Genomic DNA, 27,273 nt, shown 5'->3' on the forward strand with positions numbered 1-27,273 from the left:
TTTGTAGACTGAAACAAGTCTTACTTACTTCTTGCGTATTTGAGCCTTTATGAAGCAAGACATCATTTATTTACTATGCTGTTATTTGATTACTTAATAAATAGCTCACAGAGGCAAACAACAAGAAACCCAAACCCAAGAAGACCAACACTGCATTTTCAATAGCAAGATCCCTTGGGAGCCAGGCTCTGGGATTTTCATAGCAGAAAAATGTGGTCATACTACTCAGAGGCATTGGTGGTGGCTGGGAGGGACTGGGAGGTGGTAGACATAAGCCCAAACAAGGAGGAACTAGTGGAGAACCTGGTGAAGTCAGGGGGTTTAACACCGTATCTCTCCTGGGGATTCATAGTTTTGAGTTCCCTTCCTTTCATGAAACATCTAGTTGCCCTTCTTCAGTGAGGATGGCCTCCAGTTGCCTCTCTCCAAGTAAGCAAAGAAGGTCTGCTTTGCACCTTCTACTCTATCAGGGAAAGAAAGACACAAGTCTTGCAGTTAACTGCTACTCCTCAGCACTGTCAGCCACTCCTGAGTACAGGGTTTGGTACTGGACATACCTTTAATTCCAAAAACGTGATATATTACTTTCAGTCACTTTGACAAGCATTTTTCTTCCAGAATTTAACCTTCAAACCCACAAATACTGGCAGCAAGCATCACACAAATCTTTAAAACTGGACAGTGGGTAGGACCTGCTGCTTTTAATTCTTTTTTAACATTTCCTAAGCTGCTGTTCTTTAAATTGTTGCTTAATTTCCCTCTTCAGCATTATCAGTTGTTGGGGTTTTGCTTGTTTGTTTCTTCTTGCTGGAGTGGTGGAATAGCCATGCCACAGTAACAAACCAGCCCTGGTGATGTCATGGTCACGTCATGTCAGGCAGCCACCAGCTCCTGGCATTAGCCCTGGTGATGTTGTGGCCATGTCACCCCAGGTAGAATGTTGGTGGTTGGTGACATGGCCAGCCCTGGATGTGTATAAAAAGGGCTGTGCCCTGCTCAGACAAGTAGCCGGGTGAGTGAGGGCAGGGAGGAGAGGGCGGGGAGGCAGGGGCTGCCCATGGCAACGAAAGGTGGCGGCTCGTCCTTCGTTGCTTTTCCTGTCTATTACAGCTGGATGCACAGACAGGGATATTTCCAGACCATGGCATGCTCCTGTGCTCTGCCTCTGCTGGAGAATTGTCAGCATTTTACAAGACAGATAAGATAGCCCCAGCCTGTGCCCCATCACATTTTAGCAGGGAGCTGGAAGCTCCCCATGGCTGTGGGCAAAGGGAGCTCCTCACCCTTTTCCACAGGTAGCTGAGGGCTGGGCCCCACATGAGCTAATGGCACCAGCCCTAGTGAGGCAGAGGACAGAATGCTGGTGGTGGCTCATGTCACATCGGGGTTGATGGCATGGTTGGCCCAGGACAGGTGCCTCCTGGCTGTAAGGGGCATGTGGCATGGACAGCCATAGTGTGAGGCTGGGGGAGCCCGGGGTGGGGAGGCAGGGGCTGCCCCGTGGCAAAAGAGGGGAGTGATCCTGTTTTTGGTTCTCCTGTCTTTGACAGCCACAGCCCCAGAGAGGGACATGACCAAATCATAACACGCTCTGATGCTTCCTCTGCCACTCAGCTGGAAAGTGTAGCAGCTTTCTGCAAGGGCATTGACCTAAGGATAAGGAAACACATACGGCGCCAGTCTGTACTTTGTCATGATCCTACAGTCAGCTGCAAGGTCACCACGGCTGTGGACAAAGGGAGCTCCACACCACCCGCCTCCTGTGTGTGAAACTTCTATGTGAAACCTCCTTACAAAAATGTGGGGGGAAACTGGAATTTATTTCGCCAAGAAGACAAATTCTAAACGTCATCAGCATTGTTTGTAACAAATAAATATTTAGATAAATAAACTTAATCAGCATTAAACATATGTATTTAGAGTCACTATGAACTACATACTAGCACTAGGATTTAAACCTTAGCTGTTTTCTGCTGAAACATTTTCTAAATGTTTGTTCTCTCAGTGAGTGCAATTGAAATTTATTAATACTTATTGTTCAACCCTGAGGACATATTTACACTTCCCGTCTTTTCTATGCATAAAATATTGAAGTATAACTTAGAGGCTGCTTCTGTACATATGTCTGGAGTGAATATCTTTCTGAAGAACTCCTTACACCCCACTGTAGACATTTTTAATACAGAGGTCTACATCTGAGGCCAGGCTCCCTTTACAGTCTGTGGAAAGAAATACTCACAGGGGATGATTCATCTGACCTATTTTAGCTATCTACTTGAGGACAAGATTAACCATGCCTTAGAAGTATCTATTTCCACTTCATTGTCTGTGGAGAACTCGCTGCACTGCAAACATCTCAAGTTGGATGCAGTGAATCCTCCTCTTACTGCAAAGACCAATTATCCTGAGAAATCCCATACTACTATCTGCCTTTGCTCCCTACCAACACCACAAGATTATAACCGCTGCGAAGCTCAAAAGCTGGAGATGAACATCTTAATAGCAACATCCCTGGATTTCTGTTCATGCATGAGGCCTTGCCCCCATCTCCCCCAAAGGCTTGAGGTACAAATGCTGTGAGTGTGGAACTCCATGTAGGAGAGCTTTTACAGCACAGGAAGATGGAGCTATGCTGCACTGCCAGCACAGCTTTAAAGCTCAGCCACATGTGTATGTACAACTTTTGGATCTATATATCACTCCTCCACAGGCCATGAGATCATACTGATAAGATTGTTTCCTTTCTCCCTTCAATTCACAGCTCCAGGATTGCTGCTTTAAGCATTAGCATGCTGCTTATGCCACCTTTCTAGGCAGAGTCCTTGCATTTTCCATCCCTTGCCTCGGTCCACTGGGAACATGAACTCCCTCAGGAGCCAGAACATATATTGTTGTCAGGAGGCACTTCTGAAGAATACGAAGTTTGTACACATACAGTCCCTGCATCAAATGGTTTACGTGCTAAGAAGTCAGAGAAGGTGGAATAAAAGAAATCATAACATGCCAATGTTTCGATATTAATTTTCACATATGAGGTTAAAACTGGAGTGAAGGAGGAAAAAAAAGAAAGAAATATCATCAGAAATAATCCGTTAGGTGTCATTTGTTCATATGACCTACACATGCTCAGCAGAGTAAAAGCAAGTGCTCACCAATATTAAGCCTGACAATACAATGTTTGTTTTCATATCATTAGCAAGACAGCCTAAGTGGCTCCCTCCAACAAAGTGTGGTGTTTCTGGCTGGAGATTGGCTCTGATGTTTATTTACATTCATGCTCTTGTGAAATTGTTACACTGTGAACAGAGGTGCTGGAGAAACTGTGGGACATTAATCTGCCCAATACTATTGTCATCAGTAGGCCCTGACCCTGTGGTCTGCTCAAGATGGGCAGCCCCCTGTGCTGGGGCAAAACATGATGCAGGCTGGAGGTCTTACACAAGTGGCAAAACAAGGATGAGCTTACTTTTCTGATTAAGATTTCACAAATGTTTGTTTGTTGTTCTCTTTCCCAGAGAGCTGTGTTTGGCAGTCCATGGACCAGCACACCAGGACTCCAACAAGATGGTGTGATAGTGGCCAGGCTTTTTTTTGGAGAAAAAGAAGCCATGGTGTAGGATACTCCTCCTTCTCCAGAAGCTTCAGCATAGTTATCTTTCCTCTCAAGAATATTAGTCTGGCAGCATCCCTTGCCAGCAGGTAAGGCTCCACTTGCTTAGGAAGGACAGTCATTGCATTGTCTTTGTTCCTCTGTCCTGTGCAGTGTTGCCAGGGTAGGTTGTGTCAGCATCATCTCAGGACAGTAAAACTAGGAGTTGATACCTCCTTGAGATGGAGGGAAAGAGCTGCAGCTCTGGAATTATTATTTTAGCCTACCTGCTCACTCAAGAAAGCCTATCTGCATCTACATCATAGGCTGTTCACATCTCCAAAGTGTTTTATTGAGCAGTAAAAGGTAGGAAAGCATTCAGAAACAAGCCTGAGCCTGATGTAATTGGATGGTTCCAAAGCTGGAGCCCTGAATAAAAGAGCAGCTTGCTCAAATTCAGCCCCAGTTTCCCCTTCATATGAAATCAGCCATATCCTTGCTATATTAAAATATAACTTGCATGTCTTCACGTATATATGTCTGAAGCTTCCTGCATCTTTCCCCCTACCTTCATGTGTTCCTATGCCTCTGGTCCTTCATATTTTCTACAGAGGAAGTGCCTGATGTTTGAGAAATACTAGAGTAAACTAAAATGGTGTTTGTATAATGCTTATTCTTGTCATGGGTGTTTTTTCCTTCTCCAAGTTTATGAAGGCCAGACCAGGATTAAAAGACTCAGCTGTCTTAAAAACAGTGCAAAACTTTCCACCCAAATTAGCTGGCAACTCCTCTTTGGATATCATGAACATAAAAATATGTTTTAAAAGATGAATCATCTCTGGACAGCTCAGGTGAGGAGTAGCAACTTGGTAGTAGCACAGATAGCTCTCAAGCTCATTTAATTTATTGGAAACACAAGAGACAAATTCTCACCAGGCAGAGCTGCCTACTTTTGGACAAACAAACAGCCTATCTTTTTTGCATTCTCCTTATATTTGTTATTTGGACTCTTTCATGGCATTCAAATAGATATAAAATACTTGGGGTCAATAGGAGGGACACAAACAGCAATTATGTGTAAGTACCATCTACCTTCTAGAACTGAACAGCAATGTGGAACAAAATCTGCAATTCTGGGCTGTGCATTAATTTGAAATGAGTGAACACATTATTACATTGTATTAGTAAGTTAACAAGAATCCTGGATGCACAAGTGGCATTTCCTCAGCTCACTACCAGGCTATCTCACAGCTCTTCCACAGATGTCTTACTCTAAGGACAGTATTCCTGTCCTTTGTGTTTTCACAACCCCTACCACTGCAGGCTGTGAGGAACCTATGTATGAGGAACTGAGACACACAAGGCTGGTGTCAAGAGGCTGCTTGAGGTGTGATCCAGACACTCAGGCACCCAGCACGAGGCAGGCAGGGGTGCGTTACAGTGAGTTTGAAACCCACCTGCACACCAAACAGGGAGCACCTGACAGCTGCCCTATAGGAAACACTTGGGCACAGGGTCGCTCTGTAGCTTTACCCCAGCACTGCCGTGCAGAAGACAGGCCCCAAGCTGCCACAGAAACTTGTGAAATCTGCTTTAAAGGATAAGCCCTGAGCATCTAAAATTCTTAAAATCCAGTCCCAGGTGCCGGTTTTCAGGGCAGACAGATGGTCCAGTGCAACAAGAAAGTGGCCCGAATGGCTGAAGAGTTGGCTTCCCACACCTTGCAGCAGCCCTGTGCCACTGGGTGCTTGAGGATTCCCAGGAGGATGGAGCCTGCCATGGAGCTCAGCTTTTTTCTCCACGTATTTGCATGTGGCAGTCATTTAAATCTTTGATTGAAACAATCAGCTTGTCCAGGACTGAGCTGTGATCCTCTGCCTCCACAAACAGCCCCGGTACTTCAAAGGGATGGCTGTCATGAGTCAATTGCTTGTGGGCCCAAGATCTTAAAGAGCTGGTTGCTCTCTTTTTTTTTTTTTCTTTTTTTTCCCCCTTCTCTCACTTGGAGAAGGGAGAAACCAAGGAGTGAACCCAACACTGGAGGCAGGGAGGGGAGGCTTGGCGTTACAAGCCAGGTGACCCGCTGTCCATCTCCCACCAGTTGTAGCCCAGCCTGCAGCTGCCTCCTTCTCCTGAAAGGCAATTAGCACAGAGCAGCTCTTTATAGCGACCAGAACCCAGAGTGACAAGGAGGCTACAGACCCCACTTGCCCTGAGGCTGTCCATGTGGCATCCCAGAGAGCCCACAGCCCTCCGACAGCTAAAATGCTGGCTATCCCAGGTGGTGTTTCACCACTGCTAATCCTTATGAAGTGCCTGACCCTGAGCCTCATCCCACATGGGCGCATCTCTGCATCTCTATCAAGTTAGCCTGAGCACATGATACCACATTTACACTGTTTTATACTGGCTTTCTCTTGGCTGTGAGAGCACAGATGATGCCAAGCCTGGAGCAAGGCCTGCTGATAAAATTGAAGCCATCAAAAAATGTTACCACATTTAGGCTGGAGCTCTAAGGCTGTATTTACTGTACAACTGAGCTGCAGCCTCAGCCTAACCTTACCACCGCAAGATGCCTCCTCATTTGGCAGAGAAAAATACAGGTTTCTGGAAAGTTGTTCTAATCCTAAAAGATGTTTCTGAGAAAGGGGAGCCAAACCACCTTCTGAAGGTGCTGCTATTTATGAAGAAGCCTCAGGTGATTAGCTGAGCCTGGGACAACCAACTTTCAGACAGCTGAAGGCAGCTGAGGTGGGGTCCCTTGGAATGCTAAACAAACATGTTACACTGCAGGGTCATCTTTATACCCAGCGTGATAGATTTGCTTTTTGTGGTTACCAGATTTTTGGATAACGGTTGAAGACAATGTGAAAACTGAATACATCAGCATGCACTGTTGATTTCTGATATGGAAAGTGGTTTTTGTTCATTTTAAGTGATCTGTTTGGACTCATTTTTAGTCTTCCATTACTGGTGGGATTTGTAAAGATTGTTTCCAAAGTGAGTAATGAGGAAAACAGTCCTTGCCAGTATCCCTTGTGGGAGCAGTTGGCATAAATTATTCCGTTCATGACCACATTAAGTAGCCACTGTTCCTCTGTTCTGAACGTCTTCTGCATTCAGGATCATGAACGAAATGTATGAGTACAGGTTGTACTTCCCATCTCCAATATAAACAATATAAATACTTTTTTTTTTTCTTCTGGTGAGTACATGGTGAAAATTGATTGTAATTAAGGAGAGAGAAATTGGCAGCAGCCTCAGCTCTTACTTGGATCCATTTTTAATAACCTGAAGCTTGTCAAGGTCTGTTTTCAACTTACAGGATGATCTGAGAGCACTTGAAATGTCTCCTTTGCCATCTATTCTGTGGGTTTCAATACCTGCTTTTTTTTTTTTAATTATTTGACTGCAGTAGGGTGCCAGTATCAAGACAGCTTGTCTGCTTTTGCTGAGTTCTGGGCCAGGAATTTGAGTGGGTGAGGTCTGAGGAGACATTGTTTAGCCTTGCAGTTTTGAAACTCTGTCTTCCTTAGATCTTTACTTTTCCCTTCATGTGTTTCCATTCACACCTGAATCATTCATTATACTGGCAAGCTGAGAAGATCCCTCTCTTCTTCAAGGTAACCACACATTTCTGAAGTAAATTATAGGTGTAGAGATTATAGAAATTTGTCGTCTAGGCACACACCCTGGCTCCTTTCCTTTTCCAAAGCATGTAATAACGATTTGTTTTTCTTTTTTTTCCCCATAGCTAATGTATGCCTAATGTGGGAACAGTTGTTTTCTTTGTTTTGATGGAACATTAAAGCAGGCTGTGTAACAAGGGAGGAAGTCTAAGTTAAAGTGGCATTTTACTTTTAAACACAGCTTTGAAAATAAGTGGCAAGTCAGTGATCGTGCTGCAGTGGTGTAATCGCCCTTGTGATTTTCTGCTGGACTGTCAGTTTAGACATAGATTAAGCATGGGACAAAAACCCAGGAGTCCCTTTTGAATTTTGGGCTTGAATGGCAATGTTCAAGGTCACCTCTCCTTTCCCACCCTGTGATGTTTTCAACCCAAGTTCTCAATCCACTATAAGAAAGGACAAATCAGCCATTGCCATGTTGTTTTGACCCAAAGCAGTAGCAAAAATAGGTAACTAGCTGCTTTTATGATGCTGAAGCCAGGAAATGCGTTCTACCACTCAAACACGCTGTGGAAGGGTTCTGGTAGGATTGGAGGATCAAAACATGATGTCTCATTGGGAAATATTAATTTTCATGGTTATCATTCTCTTATACTTCCCAGACTTTAGTGTCCCATACATAAAGAAATGGAAAAGATCCAACCCACTAATTTAAGTACAATCAAAGCACAGAAGGCAAAGCACCTGTTGGAGGTGTTCCCGAAGGAGATGACCTGTAGAACTGCCTGATAATGAGAAACTTGGGTGTAGTGGCAGGAGTACTTAGATCTTGAGAAAATATTCAGTGTTTTCAATCAAGTCTTGCTCATAGTCACTTGCAAGCAACAGTAGAAAGAATTGGTCTGCCAGGTTTCTCTCAGCCTAGTCTGTCAGACCTGACCTCAGCAGATAGAGTATTATATAAAGGATGAGGGCCAGGGCCACAAGAGAGGGAAAGGAAACATGAGACTGAGGAGGACCCTTGACACAGAAAGCTTCAGAGGAAAATTTTTGTTCTCCACAGAAGAAAGAAAACCAAAAAATGGGGGGAAGAGAAATAGAAAAGTGATGGGAAGCATCCAGGTCAGACATAGTAAACAACAGTTCTCTTTTATGATTTTTTTTCTGGTAAAATTTACTGAGTGAATAAGAACGCTTAGGTGCAGTTCTATTTGGGGAAACATGTCATCTCTGGGGGAACAAAAATTCCAAACAACAAATTTAAACATAATCACCGGTTTTGTTGAAATAATGTGGTGGAAAATGGTGAATGCACTGAGATTACAAGAGGCAGCTGAAACAAGCAGAGACAAATTAAGTCTGTGATCAGGACATTCAGGAAGGCGCTGCTACACCACGAGGCTGGTGCTGAAAATCATGTATATGTGCCACATCCTCGGCACCTATGTTTCTAGAAACCCCAAACTGATACCTGGGAACAGGCAAACTCTGAACTGCCAGCAGCAAAACCTTTGTTAGCAAATTAGTCCTAAGCCTTTGTTACAACAAAATTAAATGGGATATTTGAAGCCTAGAGGTAAAAATGTATAGAGCACACAGCACACTTCAATGCTTTACTTCAGAAAATAATTATTCCCAATACTTTATTCCAGAAAATGGACCTTTTAAATCCTTCCTTTGGAACATCTGTGATGACCTAGATGCATTGCTAATTGCTATGCGATGGACTAAATGTGTTTATTAGGTTAAGTTCATTTAACAGGGGGAAATAAAGGTTATTAAATTTTGTTGAGGCTAGGAATGAAAATGGCAGTTCTTTTTTTCCCCCTTCTCTCTCTACAGTGATAAATTCCAGAAAATACATCTTGGTTCCCTCCAGTCTGAGCCATCTACAGATGCATGTTTTCTTTCTATAACCAGCTGTAGCTAATTGCATCAGTGCCGCCTCTACTGCTGCACATGAAAAAGAAACATGTAATTTATTGCAACAGACCATACTATTTCTGCTGTACATCTTGCCCATTCTGTCATTCCAGTGAACGGATTTCTCATGGTAAATTGGCAGTTCAGAACTGGAAAACAACCTTGCTCAGAAGAAAGCATTCAAAAACTCCTCCATATGTTCTGTCCAGACATTGATAAAAGAACAAACAGAAAACATTGTTTATCTGTAAGACATGATTTCCCCATCAGCCAAAGAAATACTGAGTCAAATTCATGCCTCATGTACCTTTGTTGTAGCCAACACAAGTACAGCGCTCAGTATAATGACCCATTCATTTTATTATTGCTTGAATGGCAACATGGTGCCTTGAAAAACATGCACAGGTGAGGTGGTGCAAATTAGTGTCAAAATCAGTGGACCTGTGCCAGTTTATACTAGCAACAGATCTGGCTCCAGTCTATGCCTCAGGGAATTTATGAATCATAATGTAACTCTAAGTAGATCTAGTGGCTGTAAAATTCAATCCTGCCTTTAATAGCAGTGAGGCAGGAGAAGGCGAAAGGTGAGCCCTAACCTACTTTTGAAAGGGTCATGTCAAGGGCATGGAAAAAAGCCTTTTAATTGTTCTTACAACTCTGGGGAATGAGACTGTAATGAAAGGCAGTAAAATCTTAATCACAACTGCATTGCTGGAGTTAGGAATTAAATATAATTTTGCCTAAACCTGTGGTTTAACAATATGAAGGCTTCAGGGACTACACTGGTGCAAAGACCTCCCTTCCCCTTCCTCTGTTGTCAACTCCATCAAAATCTAGGCACTAATGCTCATGTAACTACGTGTGGGGCTATGTTGTGAGCTGGATCAAGGAACGGCTCCAGGTTAAAAATAAACCAGGAAAAATAAACTAATTAATAAGCTCACAGTATGCACAGTTAATAGCAGAGGTTAACATTTGCAAAATGCTGGGAGAGCCTCGTATGACTGGCGTATAAGTGTAAAGCACTTCGTAATTCCCAGCTATTATTGTGTGTTGTTGCTATTTATTACTGAGGGTTCGGCCTCTTGTTTGCATCTAGGTGTACATCAAAAAGCCTTCACACATAGGCTGTGCAGCCAGGTGGTTGGTTCGCAGCTCTGCCTCCTTCACTCTCTGAGGTTGGCTCAGCCCGGACTTCCCTGTGGCCCAGCCACAACTGCTCACTCCAGTTTAGCAGCTGTAGAGGCTGAAGCCTCAAGTGTTAATTGCTCTATTACATTAATGTGAAACTAGAGGGATGGAGTGGAAAATCACAGCCATTGTCTTTTCATTTACCCTAATTGACCAAGTGACAGTAAAAGAGTGGCCTGGAGAAAGCCTCTTCTCATAATACATTGGCACTAATTAGGAATTTTAACAGAGGGATTTTTAAAATTCTTTACATCCCCTTAGTAATGTAGCTTCGAAGCTATCACCTAGAGAGGGGTTTGTACCACTTAGGCAGTTAGCAGCAAAAGGCAGAGATCACAGCTCTACAGCTCAACGTGGGCAGCAGGTCTGCAGCTGGCCCTGCAGATCCAGCAGTGTTGATGGTCACAGCCATGCCCAAACCATGAGGGCCTTCTCCCTTCATATGCTGTATCTGGATGAAAAAGCAGAGGGAAAACATACTTCCTATGGGATGGAGCAAAGTCTGTGGCTTGTATTATGTCACCATAGCCCAGAGAGTTACACTGTTCTGACACATCCAAGGGCTGCCCTTCAGACCAGAGGTATGTTCTTCCTTTGAACATGGGTCACCAAATAATATTTTGCATTTAAAGAAAGACTCATGAAAAATGTGGTATGTGGCTTCATTATTGTTTGTCTTCCTCCGTATATATATTCTTGTCCCTGTATTACCTTAGTATTACACCATGTAAGTTGACTGAGGTGAGACCTCATTAGCTTTAATGGGAAGGGTTTTATTTTTTCTTCTTTTCTTTCAGATAAAGACTGAGGACTTCTGTTTTGGTTCCTGCAACAACTGGGCATGGTGCACTCCATCTCTTTGCTGTGATTCATTACTGTCCCCATTCTCCAGCCACATAGCTTCGTAAAGGAAAAGTAGGGACAAAGAGACTTCACTTTCTCCAACACTAAACGTTTCAGCTTTGCAGGCCTAGAGGAAAAATAAGCTCTGTGTAAAGCTGACATCCAGTGGCATGGGGCTTTTGGCTGGGAATGACATTTGCAGACAGGATGTGCTGTTAAGCTTGCAGCCCTTAGTTTCAAGGTGGCTTTAGACACACAAAATTATTCTCTTCTAAAGTGTTACACCTCAGCAGATACAACCACTAATGTGACTCACTGAGTAGAGTATGAAAGCAGCATATAAGCAAAGAGACTATGTGAGCCACCAGTGAGCCAACTACATGAGCCAACAGTGTGCCCTGGCACCCAGGAGGGCCAACCATGTCCTGGGGTGCGCCAAGCACTGCAGTGCATCCAGTCAAGGGAGGAGATTGTCCCACTCTGCTCTGTGCTGGTGTGGCCTCACCTCAAGCACTGTGTGCAGCTTTGGGTGCCACAGAACATTAAAGACATAAAGCTACTAGAGAGTGTCCAGAGGAGGGCCACGAAGTTGATGATAAGTTTAGAGAAGGAACCATACAAGGAGCGGCTAAAGTAACTTGGTTTGTTAAGCCTGGAGAAGAGGAGACTGATGGAAGACCTCATCGTGGTCTACAGCATCCTTACAAGGAGAGGAGGAGGGGCAGGTGCTGGTCTCTTCTCATTGGTGACCCATGACAGGACCGGAGGGAATGGCAGGAAGATGTGCCAGGGAAGGTTTAGGCTGGATTATTAGGAAAAGGTTCTTCACCCAGAGGGTGGTGGAGCACTGGAACAGACTCCCCAGGGAGGCAGTCACAGCACCAAGCCTGACGCTGTTCAAGAAGCACTTGGACAATGCCCTCAGAGACATGGTGTGAATTTGGGGCTGTCCTGTGCAGGGACAGGAGTTGGACTCGATGAGCCTTGTGGGTCCCTTCCAACTCAGGACATTCTGATTCTATGATTATATATACTACTAGAAACTAAGTTAGATCTTGTTCCAACTATGTATTTTGTCTGTTGCTAATGTATTTTGTGCCCTGGTGCATGTCCATGTCATGTGCATGCCACAATTAAATAAGCAGTTCTGCCCTGAAACTTTTGCTCTCCTAAGAAAATGTGAAGAGGATAATATAAGGGCTACGTTTACAGCCTATAGCACAGCAAACCTACTTACTGCATGCTAGGCTTTTCAGATAGTCCCTAGGGACAGGCTGCAATTACAGCTCTTCCTTGCAGTAATGCACTGCATATTTGTTGCTTAACAGGTTTCTTTAAGGAGGTTTGTAACGGAAGGTTGAATTCAAAACTTGCTAATTTAACCAAGACAGAAGGGGGCCTAGTAGATTGTCAGGTTATGTCAGCTAAAAGCAAATCTCAGCTGGTCTTAAGTCAAGGCCTACCAAGCATTCTTGACTATTTTCAGGGTATAGTTACACAAATATTTTTTTCAGCATTCCATTCAGCACAGGAAGTTCACACACTCTTCTCCTACCCCACCTGTTTGTCCCTGTCCTTATGCTGCTCTTGGCTGTCTCTTCAGTGCCAACCAGCAATGAAAGTGCCTATGTAACTTTCTGGGAGCCAATGCTGTAGAGGGAATCCTAGCAATGACCCTGATTAAAAAATGAAATCCTTCATACACTGTCTCCTCAGGAGTGTGTGCAGGCCAAACTGAAATACCTCTGGATAAAAGAGCCTGAATGACATGCAATTCCAGTAGAGGTTCATATTCTTACTGACAGCATCAAGATGGATGAGAAAGAAACATGACCAATGGCACATTTAAAGATACTGAATTTGGTTCTCCAAAACCACAGAGATAACACTTTTCATTTGACCTCATCCTGGCATTAAACCAATTAATATGATGTGCTGGTTTTGGCTTGCATAGAGTTAATTTTGTTCATAGTAGCTAGTATGGGGGCTACATTTTGGATTTGTGCTGATAACAGTGTTGATAATACAGAGATGTTTTCATCACTGCTGAGCAGCGCTTACACAGAGGCAAGGCCTTTTCTGCTTCTCACCCCACCCCACCAGCGAGCAGGCTGGGGGTGCACAAGAAGTTGGGAGGGGACACAGCTGGGACAGCTGACCCCAACAAATGAAAAGGATATCCCACACCATGTGATGTCATGCTCAGCATATAAAGCTGGGGGAAGAAGAAGGAAGGGGGGACATGTTTGGAGTGATGGGTTTGTCTTCCCAAGTAACTGTTATGCGTGATGGAGCCCTGCTTCCCTGGAGACGGCTGACCACCTGCCTGTTGATGGGAAGGAGTGAATGAATGCCTTGTTTTGCTTTGCTTGTGTGCACGGCTTTTGCTTTACCTATTAAACTGTCTTTATCTCAACCCACGAGTTTTCTCACTTTTACTCTTCCGAATCTCTCCCCCATCCCACCGGGGGAAAGTGAGCGAGCAGCTGCATCGGGCTTAGTTGCTGGCTGGGGTTAAACCACAACAGTCCTTTTTGGCACCCAACATAGGGCTCGAAGCATTTGAGATTGATTGGAATGTGCTAGATTGAATTTATAGCTGTTACTGCTATTTAGCTATTAATTGGCAGGCTTCTGTGCTTGCCATGGAGCTAGCTTACCTTACTGTATATTAGAGTCTAGTGCTTGTCAGTAGCTGTTTTTTGCTTTCGCTGCTTGCTGTGCTGCTGTACTGCTTATCACGTTACTGTGCTGTGCCTGGGAACATTCTGATAACAGCAATGGCCATGCACCTGGGCTGGCAGATGGCCAGGGCATCACTGGTCTTTCTGTTCTGCTGCACCGGACAGGCTAGAACTCCAGCATGAACTTGAGTCAAGGGACTGTGAGCCTGAGTCCCTGCGGGAGCAGGGCATCCTGAAGTGTCTGTGGCCATGACTAAACGCATACAAGAGCAAATGTACATCTAGAAGCATCTGTGGCTGTGGTTATGCATGTGCTGCAGAAAGTGTACCTCTGAAGGGGGTGTGGCCCAAGGATAAGACCATGCTTGAGAATCATAGAATCATGGAATTGTTAAGGTTGGAAAAGACCCTTAAGATCATTGAGTCCAACTGCTAATCTATCACTGCCAAGTCCACCACTAATCCATATCCTCAAGCACCACGTCTACCCTTCTTTTAAATACATCCAGGGATGGAGACTCAACCATTTCCCTGGGCAGCCTGTTCCAAAGCCTGATAACCCTTTTGGTGAAGAAGTTTTTCCTAATATCCAACCTAAACTTCCCCTGGTGCAGCTTGAGGCCATTTCCTCTCGTCCTATTCCTTGTTACTAGAGAGAAGAGTCTGACCTTTCAGGTAGTTGTACAGAGCAATAAGGTCTCCCCTCAGCCTCCTCTTCTCCAGACTAAACAACCCCAGCTCCCTCAGCCGCTCCTCATAAGACTTGCTCTCTAGACCCTTCACCAACTTCATTGCCCTTCTCTGGACATGCTCTAGCACCTCAATGGCCTTCTTGTAGTGAGGGGCCCAAAACTGAGCACAGTACTCAAGGTGCGGCCTCACCAGTGCTGAGTACAGGGGCACGATCACCTCCCTTCTCCTGCTGGCCACACTATTCCTGATACAAGCCAGGATGCCGTTGGCCTTCTTGGCCACCTGAGCACACTGCTGGCTCATGTTCAGCCAGCTGTCAATCCAACAGCCCCAGGTCCTTTTCCTCCAGGCAGCTCTCCAGCCACTCCTCCTCAAGCCTCTAGCGTTGCATGGGGTTGTTGTGACCCAAGTGCAGAACGTGGCACTTGGCCTTGTTGATTCTCATACAGCTGGCTCCAGCTCAACAATCCAGCCTGTCCAGGTCCCTCTGTAGGGCCTTCCTGCCCTCCAGCAGATCGACACTTCCAGCTAGCTTGGTGTCATCTGCCAACTTACTGAGGGTGCACTCAATCCCCTCATCCAGATCATCAGTGAAGATATTGAACAGGACCGATCCCAACACTGAGCCCTGGGGAACACCACTCGTGACCGGCCGCCAACCGGATTTGACTCCATTCACCACCACTCTCTGGGCTTGGCCATCCAGCCAGTTTTTAACCCAGCGCAGAGTGCACTTGTCCAGGCTGTGAGCAGCCAGCTTCTCCAGGAGAATGCTGTGGGAGACAGTGTCAAAGGCCTTACTAAAGTCCAAGCAGGCAACGTCCACAGCCATCCCCTTATCCACTAAGCGGGTAACCTTATCATAGAAGGTGACCAGGTTAGTGAGGCAGGACCTCCCTTTCATAAACCCATGCTGGCTGAGCCTGATCCCCTGGTTGTCCCAGGTACACCGGCACAACCTCAAAGCAACTGTGGCTTTGGATAAGTCCATGCTGCACAGGTACAGCTTGAAACATCACTGGCTGTGCATGAGGTCATGCTGGAGTGACCTCCAAGTGTGTGGCCATGGATTAGCATATGGCACAGCAGGTACACCCCTGGAGGCACTGCAGCCATGGGCAAGGCCGTGTTGGAGCAGGTTCACTTCTGAAGGCACCTGTGGCTGTGGGTAAGGCCACACTGGAGCAGGTGTATCTCTGGAGGCATTGTGGCCTGTGGAGAAGGCTACACTGGAACAGGTGCAGCTCAGAGCAACTGTGGCTCTGGATAAGTCTATGCTGCAGCAGGCATACCCCTGAAAAGACTGTGCTTATAGATAAGGCACCACTTGGAGCAGGTACTCCCATAAGGGACCGCAGTCTGTGGCTAAGTCCAAGCCAGAGCAGGGGCAAGGGGAGGAGTTAATTTCAGTATTAAACCTTATGGTCTCATCCAAAGGGACCAAGGGTAGAGATTGTAAAGGAAATACCTTTAAATTGTGGTAACCCAGGATCTGAGTTGCATGTTATAGGAATTATATAGCAGGAACCACCTGAACCAATGGAGGACAAGACTTTCAAGGAGCAGAACAAGTGCAGCAGTGACCTGACCTGAGCTGGCTTTGGTGCCCAGTAACTCCACACAACACCCCACCTCTCCTGTCCCGAATGATGACCAGAACAGTTGCAGCCCAAAGTCATGGACTGAATGAACTCAGTAGGCATTTGTGAACATATGTGGACATTTTACAGACATTTTACAGGGGTGTTCCATAGACTAAGGGAATGATATCTGTGTATTGTATCAAAGCATGGGAAGAGGGGTGGTGGTTAATGAGGATGTATTGGAGAGTTTGGGACCTGAGCGTGAAATAAATGGTATGGAATAAGGGGTGGAGAATGTGCTGGGTTTGTTTGGGATAGAGTTAATTTTGTTCATAGTAGCTAGTATGGGGGCTACATTTTGGATTTGTGCTGATAACAGTGTTGATAATACAGAGATGTTTTCATCACTGCTGAGCAGCGCTTACACAGAGGCAAGGCCTTTTCTGCTTCTCACCCCACCCCACCAGCGAGCAGGCTGGGGGTGCACAAGAAGTTGGGAGGGGACACAGCCGGGACAGCTGACCCCAACAAATGAAAAGGATATCCCACACCATGTGATGTCATGCTCAGCATATAAAGCTGGGGGAAGAAGAAGGAAGGGGGGGACATGTTTGGAGTGATGGGTTTGTCTTCCCAAGTAACTGTTATGCGTGATGGAGCCCTGCTTCCCTGGAGACGGCTGACCACCTGCCTGTTGATGGGAAGGAGTGAATGAATGCCTTGTTTTGCTTTGCTTGTGTGCACGGCTTTTGCTTTACCTATTAAACTGTCTTTATCTCAACCCACGAGTTTTCTCACTTTTACTCTTCCGAATCTCTCCCCCATCCCACCGGGGGAAAGTGAGCGAGCAGCTGCATCGGGCTTAGTTGCTGGCTGGGGTTAAACCACAACAGTCCTTTTTGGCACCCAACATAGGGCTCAAAGTGTTCAAGATAACAACAGATTTGATTGGAATGTGCTAGATCGAATTCATAGCTGTTGTTGCTGTTTAGCTATTAACTGACAGGCTCCAATGTTAGGTGGCTAAAAGGTTGATGTGACCCAGGGTAAATATGGTGATGATTATGCATGGAATATAAATAACCTACATAAAGGGTACCAATACATAAAATGCATATTTTTCTTTAAAGAGAGATGAAGAAAATATTTACTACCTTATTAAATCAAAAGAAGTATGTAATTAAAAAGCAATCACTAGCTTCAGAGCTGCAATAAGCCTCTTTATTAGGTATTAATAATTTTACTGGGTACTGGATTGCTGGAGTGCTGGGACCATATGAGTTGGTAATAAACCATCTTGATACATCATGTTCTTTCAATCTTGCCAATGTCACATTTGCTCTGCAGGCACTAGGAATATTATACATCTGAACTAAAGCAAGTGAAAAGACCCTACCGATGCTGAAACCCTCTTTCCAGCCTGGGTAAGATGTATTAATATGAGAAAAATGTAGCACACAGTAAAATTGACTCCTGGTCAAAAACTGTAGAGGTATGACTGAAACCTTCTAAATGCAAGAGGGGTTATGGAGCCCTGCTTTATCTATTGGTCAGCATAGCCACTCTTGCTGGGGCAGTATTTATCAGGTGATATCAGTGTCATGTGCCATATGAAAAACTGTTGGGATTTTATATTAAGCTCCAATTCTGACCAAAAAATGAGTCACAAACTAAAACCAGTCTGATCCTAGATCCAAATATTTTATGTGTAGTTCATTATTGCTGATGCCTCCTGAGAAGAAAAATGACCGTTAAGAATTGATCCCACACATCCCAGCTCCCCTACTCCCTCCCACCATGAAAACAGATCTGGACATGTGGGCCTTCCCTGTTCTGGACAAAACAGCTCTTGGCTTTCAGTGGTATTATGGTCCGTGTATCCAAATCTGTTAGCAAGATGACATCAATGAATTTGAAATGTTGTTCTTATGTTAATGCTTCTCTAATTAGCAATGTTTGAAGTAGCTCTGCTAAACTAAGAACATACCCTAACCTCATGCCAGAACTCAATCCTTTCGAAAAAATTCAGTTACCACTATTTTCTTTGTCAACATTATCTTCCAGAGCACAATCCACAACTCCCAAGAAAGAAGACAAATCATCTATATGCACCTTCTGCTTTTACATAAAAAAAATCATGTATAAATTAGGCCCTCAAAACATTTCTGCAAGCATTTTCACCCATGACTCAATAGTTTCAAGAACATTTTCAGCCTCTGCAACTGGCTTACCAATATCTCAATGCAATAAAAAGTACTAAAGAGCAAAGGAGTTCAACAGCAACTCCTGTACCTCCAAATAATTTTTTGTCTGTGGGAGGACTGTACTGAAACAGCAGCAGTGACATAAAAGAACCAAAAAACTGCAGGTCGGACTTTCCATTACAGCAGCCGTTGTGGAGGTGGGGCACTCTAGAAACGTCCTCTCTTGGGCTTGTTCATACAGTCGTTTACTTTCAAGCTGACATATTTCAGTATCTATTCTATTAATACATCTTTCCAGGAGTATACTCATAATCTGTTTAAGGTTAGCAGTAAAAACTCACTCAGAAAGGTAGACATGCTGAATAGACATAGTAGCTGAGTTTTTATAGTAGTGGATCAAGCAGAAACCTACACGTATATGCAAAACTTACAAAACTAAGCAAATCTGCCTGACAGAAGGGTAAGAAAGTGACAACCTGTCTGCCGTGCTGTCATGGAAAGCTGCCTTTTGATGAGAGTAGCTAAAGGTAATATGAATTATAGACAGGTTGATGTATACTTTTTCTGGCCTTTGCTGTGGTATGCTAACCATTCTTCTAGTAGTTCAACTTCAATAGAAACAGTATATGTTTTAGAATAATTTTGTCGTGTAGACTTCATTTGCTGTCTTGTATATTCTAAGAATGGTATGTTTATTCTCTTTGCATCTATTGTTTTTACAGGGAATGTCATGGGGTATTTTTTCTTCAGAAATCTTACATGGATGTGGCAGTCTTGATCAGAGATAAAAATAAAGCAATGAAGTTTGTTCAAGACAAAGTGACCCACCATCCATTATGTCAGGTTTGCATAATAGCAAGATTTTTATCTTGAAACATGGGTTGCCAGTAATCTTGAATCAGATAGGTTCCACGTTGTTGTACAGAGGGCATCAGCCCCTTGTAAGCCCACCTTATTATTATTATGCTTTCTTGACCTAGATAGGATTTTGATTGTATTCTAAGTGAATATTCAAAGCAGGTGTATATGGAGATGAACATCTTAGGCAGTTAGTCACTTAGCCAGGTTACAAAGCCATGTATGAATGCCTACAAAGACGTGGTCTGCAAGTAACCAAACCACTTTTCTAATTATATGACAATCATGTGGCAAACCATACACAATTGTTCAAACCGCTGCATATGTTTTTTCCATAAAAAGGAATACAAAGGAAAATATATTTTATGACACTGCCTTTCACAATATTATGTTATGCTGCATAAGCACTCATTTGATGGCTAAGTCATAACTTAACATCTCTCCTCATTTTTGGTTGGTTTTAGCCATTATTCATTTTAATCCTTAAGACTTACAAAGTATTACTAATGTTAAAAGATACTAAACAGCTGGGCCAGAGGCAGGGTTATTTTCCAAAACTGTAAGAAGTAATTTTCTTTTACTTTCTGAATTCTGGAGTTCATTACAATCCCTTCTTTTTGTCCAGAGACTCACAGAGCTGCAGTAGTTCTTCATTATAGCCCAGTTTTGAAAAATGGAAGTCTTAAAATTTGTCTGTTAGGGAACAGGCAGATGAGTTACTACTTCGCCTATGACCTGCAATCCTAATGATTATACACTTGCCTCAGCTGGATGATTCAGAGAGCTTCCACAAGCTCGTCAGGCCTCTGTAGCTTCCAAGAAGAGAATGGCCTTCAATTTGCCTCCAAAAGGAAAACCTGGAGAGTCTGGAGAGTCTAAATAAAGTACCTTCACTCTCAGATGAGCACTCTTTATCTCTCCTGACTGGTAAGGTTGCCTGGACAAGTAGTTCACACGTAGAAGTTTATACTGCAGACATCTGCACACGGCCAGACAAAGCTTGCTCTCAATTAGAGATTCACAGGCATTATGGTAAGATGCATATACATTCTTGAGACTGAAGCCACACACAGTTGGATCACCTTGTCTGGGATACAAGAAAAGATACAGTTGGGCTTTTGCATTCCCTGCTATGTAACCCAGGGAACGAGGAAATAAACTGGAGATTCTGATAATTTATTACAGTTATGCTCTCTTTCTGGCTTTATTATGACAATATTGGCACAGCTTAGTTCCTTACTGTGGTGACTACATGACAAATATTATTTGCTGATAATTACACAAAACTGTAAATCTTAATGGAGCTTTCATATTTCCTGATACTAAATGTATGCAACTAATTTGACTCATGGCACTGTGCAGATGTGGAGACAGTCATTCAAGTGATACCTGTCTTCTTCATATTCTAATAAGTATACCTATGACTAAAACCATGTAGCAATAAAATTTACTGGTAGATTCAGTCACACCAGAAACTCTCAGTCTCAAATAAACTGTAGAATTTGACACAGTAATTCCTGCTGGGGAGGGAATTAATCCTTTCTTGTTTACCAGAAACTGCTTTTTTTCCTATTTATTATTTCACTGATCATAACATGTGTTGGAAGGAACAAGAGAAAAGTTACCTGGTTCTTTTCCTACGTGTTGACAAGTGAAAAGTTTCAGAGATTCTCCCCAGTCATGGTTCACATTTAAACATCCACAGAAATTCTTTCCTGAGGATCAGAGACATGTACTTGATAAACAGGAACAAATAAACAAACTGAGTCACATGTAATTGGAAACAAAGGTTATGATCCTCAGTTAAAGCTGATTGAAGTTTGTAAACCCTAATTCCATATCCTTACCCTGCTTTCTGCAGGTTTTTTTCTTCCAAGTCCTCACATCAATGTTATAATTTTAAAAAACAGTGCTGTTAAGCAGAGTGAAATGTTCATTCATTGTTTAGACGGCATATATAAATCCCTTTCTCCTGGGCAATGACTGAAACCATTGCAGGCTGATAACCTGCCTGCTGATGGGAAGTAGTGAATGAATTCCTCATTTTGCTTTGCTTGCACACGTAGCTTTTGCTTTACCTATTAAACTGTCTTTATTTCAGCTCATGAGTTTTCTCACTTTTACCCATCTGATTCTCTCCCCATCCTGCTGGTGTGGGGGGGGCACTGGTGAGCGAGCAGCTGTGTGGTGCTTAGCTGCTTATTAGGGTTAAACTACAGCAGATAGGCATGGTCATGGGCAAATAAAATGTGAGGATATAGCAAGACACTGCTATCCTAGGATGGTTCTGGTGAAGATAGAGAAGCAAACAGTTTCCAGAAGCTTGCCCTCGGAAATACCATTAAATGGATTCCAGTGGTATTTTGATGGGAACCCTTCTTCAGCGTGGGCTGACCAGGAACAGTCAACTTATACCACGTGAGACTAAAGACTTGCTTACGAGCATTAACTTGCTGCTGGAAGTGGGAACACCCTTAGAATAGTTTTTCCCTTTTACCTTTTCCTTTTTCAGTGTGTAATGGGCAAGGTACAATTATGGCAAGTAGTAACCAAAGTAACTGAGGTCAGGAAAGATGTCAGTAATCATAAGCTGACCAGGGGACAGCAATTCTGCTACATGACTACTTTGAGGTTTAAGAATTTGTTTTTATTCCATGTTGAAATGAAACCAGAAATGTTCTGTCAGTTGTGTGTACTGGTGGGATGAATGTGTCACTTTAATAGCTGGGTGGTGAAGGGACAAAGCAGGCATGTGGAAGACTCAGGTGCAGCTTCCTGCTCTACCTGATTCTAGACAGGGTTTTTCCATTCTACATCAGGGATTTGAAAATGCTTCTCCCACTCAGCGCCATAGTCAACCAGCTCTGGAGGCTTTCCTTTGCATCTTCTTTCTTACTGTGAAACTTGATAGTTCAGTGCAAGTGTTTTGAGATGTGAGGAATTTTTTATGTATAAAATGTTGAGTTCCTCTGCCTTTACAGCCTGCAAGATAAAATGTTCTCATGATTATTGCAAACTGGGAAAATGCTGAGAACGGCAAAGGCATCTTTTAATCCTAAGAGCACTGTTCTACAGGTAACAGTTGCAGAGTGTGTTTTCTGTAGAGGGCATATTTGGCCAAAATTGTGGCCATGTTGCAGAAGTCCGTGCAAATTCAGGACACAGCTGCTGATAAACTGGAGAGGGAACAACAGAAGCTTACCAAAAGAGTTAGGAGCACATGACCTGCAAGGAGAAACTGAGGGAGCTGGACTGTTTTACCCTTGGGAAGAAGAGGCTAAGGGGCCTAAAGGTAGTAGTCTACAGTTGCCTGAAGGGGAGTTGCAAAGGAGCCAAATCAATCTTGGCAGCCTCAGACATAAACAAGAGGTAACAGACCCAAGTTGCAGGTTGGGAAATTCAGGCCAGACATTAGAAAAAAATGTTGGTTTTTTTTCATTAGGAAGTTGGTGCACAACTTGAGCAGGTCACCAGAGAAGCTGCATCCTCCCACAGGGTGTTCAGGACTCAAGGAGGTAAAACCATGGGTGACCTGAAACTGAGTGGGAGATAGTCTTGCACTGGGTGAGAGGCTGGACTAAACTGTCTTTAGAAGTTCCATCTAATGAAGAGTTCTACAATTCTGTTAGTAGGGCAGTGGAAATGCCCCCCATGGTAAAGACTAGAGAAAACTCTGCTGTAGAGAAAATGAAAACAAGCATCTGGACACCATCTAAGCATGGTTAAACTATCCTCTCTCTCCATCCTGAACCTGCCCAGTGCCAAAATGAAGGAAGAGAGGCCTCTCAGTCCCAATGAAGTGAGCAGAGGTGGATGGCACTCATAGCTACTTTATATGAGGACACTGGTCTGTAGGAGATTGGGACACTATAAGAGGCATATGACCATAAGATGACCATATGACCTCCAGTGCATGCCATACTGGACCTGGGAAGCACAGTGGTATGTCTCATCCCAGCAGCAACAGTTATGTCAGCAGAGCTGTAACTGATCATGCCACTGAACTCATAAGAAGTGCCAAGCTGATAAGGGGTCTCCCCATTTTCTGATATCTCACAGAATGACATTTCTGACATCTCACAGAATGACATTTCTGACCACCAGATGCATATAATTCCTTGTTTGGATCTTCTATTGCAGGATTAAGATTGAACCATCCCATCTTCAAGCGTAGGTGCCTAGATAAACCCAGGTGTCAGGAAAGGGCCTAGATGGTAGGGGAAAATTTCAACAGCCTGTGAAATCATTTCAGGTCTATTGCTTCAGACCATTCAAAAGCATTCCAAAGTGTAATTTCTCTAGCAGAGCTGGAGAACACAGAGCATCCAGGCAGCATGAGTGATCGTAGCTATCTTTTTCTCTGACTTGAACGGTATTTCCCCCTGCTCATGAAACTACGTATGTGTTGATACCTATCATCCTGTACAATCGTACCTACATCTAAGTACCCATTTATATTGTCAGCATTGATAGCTATTTATTTACCATTTATTTGCTGCCACTGGGATGGCTGCTATGTCATGGGTTGGTCTCTAGGGGGTTAGGTGAATTACCGTCTGAGGATTTATCTGAGTTTCTGTATGTGGAGGGTAAAAGTCATGAGAAATAAAGCCACAAGATTATCCTTCTGTCATGTTATTGTAGTTTGAAATGGGTTGTGACTGTGGCAAGTGTCTGTGACTTTCTGTAAGAATGAACCACATCTGATAAAGATGACAATCACTATGATGTTAGAAAGTTAACTGAAAAGTAGGATGATCAGCATGAGTCATTCTGTCAGAGGAAACAGTTCTACCCATTTATTTTGTTTTGATATTTGGTGCATCAGCTTCTCAAAAGATATTCCAAGATAGTATACAACTTGAAAGATGACTAAGTGCATTCTGCATGCTGCTGAGTGCTCATCAGCTCCCAGCAATGGCACTCATTACTGAGGAAGCACAGTACTTTTCCAAATTTGGCTATAAATCCACTGTGGCAAGCTAAAACAGGGGGTCTTCGCCTTTGATACAACAGCAGGAAATACAGCACAGAAACGGCCTTCTCCTTCTTCTAGCTGCCAGTAGGACTAAACCCTTTAGGAACTTATTGTCTTTTATTTTGTTGCTGACCCTTTAAATCAGACAAGCAACTGCACACCTGGGTGGCCATTTAGCAAACAGCAGCCACTTGCTCCATGTTTTTCCACTGGAAATCAACTGATCCAAGTTTTCTTTTACTTCTGTCCAGGGATACGGCCTGCTTACTTGCTATCTTCTTGTACAGATGGAAGGCAAAATTAATAGCACCTGTTTTTCTCAAGGCAAGCAAGCAAAGGAGGAAAACCTACTAATCTTGTTTAATTTGTAACTGGATTCCATCCTGTATTTTAAGATCAGGATCCCATGGTCTTCAGAGAAGCTACAATGATTTATGTCACTGATGTATGACAATTTAGTCCACTATAATTATTACTGTCTCTTGTAATTTGCTTGAACTTTCCATGTTTTATTTAAGCTTTTTCCTGCCTTTACTCTGCAGTGAGATCCAGAGCTTGCTAAACCTAGGGCTCTGTGCAAAGCTATAATTGATCTGGAGGGAGGTTATGGATGCCTCACCCTAGAGTTTGTAGCTATTAGCACAATTTCTTTTGGAGCATATTACAGAGGAGCGAAACAGGTTGAGCCAGAATAAGAATGATGTTTGCAGCAAATCTTGTCATCTCCACCTGTAACACTTTTTAGTTCCTTTAAAATTTATAAGGCAGGAAAATTAGTTTCAAATAAAACTTCTGAACTCCCCAAAATAGTTGTCTTTTTATTTTTTTTTTTTTCCTGAAGTGTGATGGAATCTCATAAAATTAGGCTGGAATATTTATTAATCATCAATTAAAATAATGTCTTTTCAGAAAGAAAAAAAGGTGGTAGTCACATTGTAACCTGCCAATGCAGGTGGTATACTTGCACAGGGCAGCTTGTATATACCATATCAACTTCATTTCCTCTCTGAACTAATTGAGATTTACTCCAAACTGGGTCAATAGAATCTGTATAAATTCTACTCCATTTAGTCTCAGTGAACTGCAGAGATTAGTCAAACACAGAGTTAGTTATAAACTGTCTGAAGGAGTGGCAGCCAGGTTGGATGACCTTTCCCACTGAAAATTCCCACAGGTCCACGTTGGGATTTATGTAGTGCTGATGGTGCATGACTGTTGTGGTTTAACCCCAGCCAGCAACTAAGCCCCACACAGCCACTCACTCACTTCCCCCCGGTGGGGTGGGGGAGAGAATCAGAAGGGTAAAACTGAGAAAACTCGTGGGTTGAGATAAAGACAGTTTAATAGGGAAAGCAAAAGCCACACACACAAGCAAAGCAAAACAAGGCATTCATTCACTCCTCCCCATCAACAGGCAGGTGGTCAGCCATCTCCAGAAAAGCAGGGCTCCATCATGCATAATGGTTACTTGGGAAGACAAACACAATCACTCCAAACATGTCCCCCCCTTCCTTCTTCTTCCTCCAGCTCATATGTTGAGCATGGTATGAGTATTCCATATGGTATGGAATATTCCTTTGGTCAGCTGGCGTCAGCTGTCCCGGCCGTGTCCGCTCCCAGTTTCTTGTGCATCCCCAGCCTCCTCGCTGGTGGGGAGGGGTGAGAGGTAGTAAATGCCTTGACTCTGTGTAAGCACTGCTCAGAAGTCAGAAGCAGAACAACAGATCAAACCTCACTGTATTACCAACACTGTTTTCAGCAGAAATTCAAAACATAGCCCCCATATTAGCTACTATGAAGAAAATTAACTATCCCAGACAAAACAAGCGCAGCAACACACCGTAAAGCCTTGCTACCTTCAATAAGCACACTCACTTCAGAATGCGCCATTCTGCTCATGGAATTGCTGTGCCAGTTCTAAGCAGTGAGTTAGCTTCAGTCAGGTATGCATCCTCACAGCACACAGCAGCAGTCATTTCCATACTGACTAAACAGACTCCTAGTAGATAGTTCTGCTTTTCTCTGTTGAAACTGTGATACGAAACATACTAATCATCCCACACACAGGGCCAGTGGAGGAAGGACATTTTCCATGGAAAGCAGTAACTGGATATCTTAATGCTCTTGGGCTTCAGAAGCTATTAAATCTGAAAACTAACGCTATATAGCTTCACACTCTTTTAAATAAGAAATCAGCTTCACTAGCTAAAATAAGCCATAAAGACCCTTCGTTCGTTCTTTACAACCTTGCAAGTGTATGTGTGATATAAACAGAATTTGTTTGGGGTAAATGTGCCTGGTTTTATGATAAGAACTCATATCGGTGATGTGTCCTGTTTTGTTAACCAGGCTGATTAGCACTCGGTAGTAAGTGGACAAGCAGAGAAAATATAGTAACATAATAATAACGATATTGTAAGAAAAACTTCAGTGGTTGCACAGGATATGTGACCTGAATGGTCAACAGCCAAGGAGTCTTTGTTTGGTTTACCTCATAAATCCATGCCATACTACTGACAGCTTTTCTTCTTTCAGAACTAATTTCAAGAACTGGACAGTAAACCACTGCTGAATAATTGTTTTCTTCATCATGTTAAAATATATCTTACTGGTCTATGCAGCAAGGGGGACTGCATCTGTACAAACTGCCTGCATAAGGAAGTACTGATGTTTCCCACATAAACTTAAAACATAACTGGGCATGGAGGGCAGTCACCTTAAGAGCTAGATTCTGTCATCCCTTTGAGTGACCAGCTCTGAAATGGGTAGAGTCTATGCACAGCTCATACATAAAAACTCAAGTAGAAATGTTTGACCTGGGAGGTTGTGAGAGATAATGACATTTCTCATTTTTCAGTCTGAGAAAGCCATAAGTTTTGTCCACTGAAGTGAGTAGGTAGCTCATTTTTAGAAACATTACCAAATATTTGGCTGCTAAGATTCCTTCTATCTGCACCAACCTCAGATAGATTTTGCTGTGAAGGATAAGAGTAAATCCACCTTCATTTGGAAAGATCAGAGTGTTGGTGAGGTCTGAACGTAGCTTGTAACAGCCAATGTACATGTTTGAATATCTCACTCCTACTTTGCTGTTAGTA

Source organism: Phalacrocorax carbo, chromosome 3 (assembly GCF_963921805.1).
Source record: "Phalacrocorax carbo chromosome 3, bPhaCar2.1, whole genome shotgun sequence".
In the NCBI taxonomy this organism is placed as follows: domain Eukaryota; kingdom Metazoa; phylum Chordata; class Aves; order Suliformes; family Phalacrocoracidae; genus Phalacrocorax; species Phalacrocorax carbo.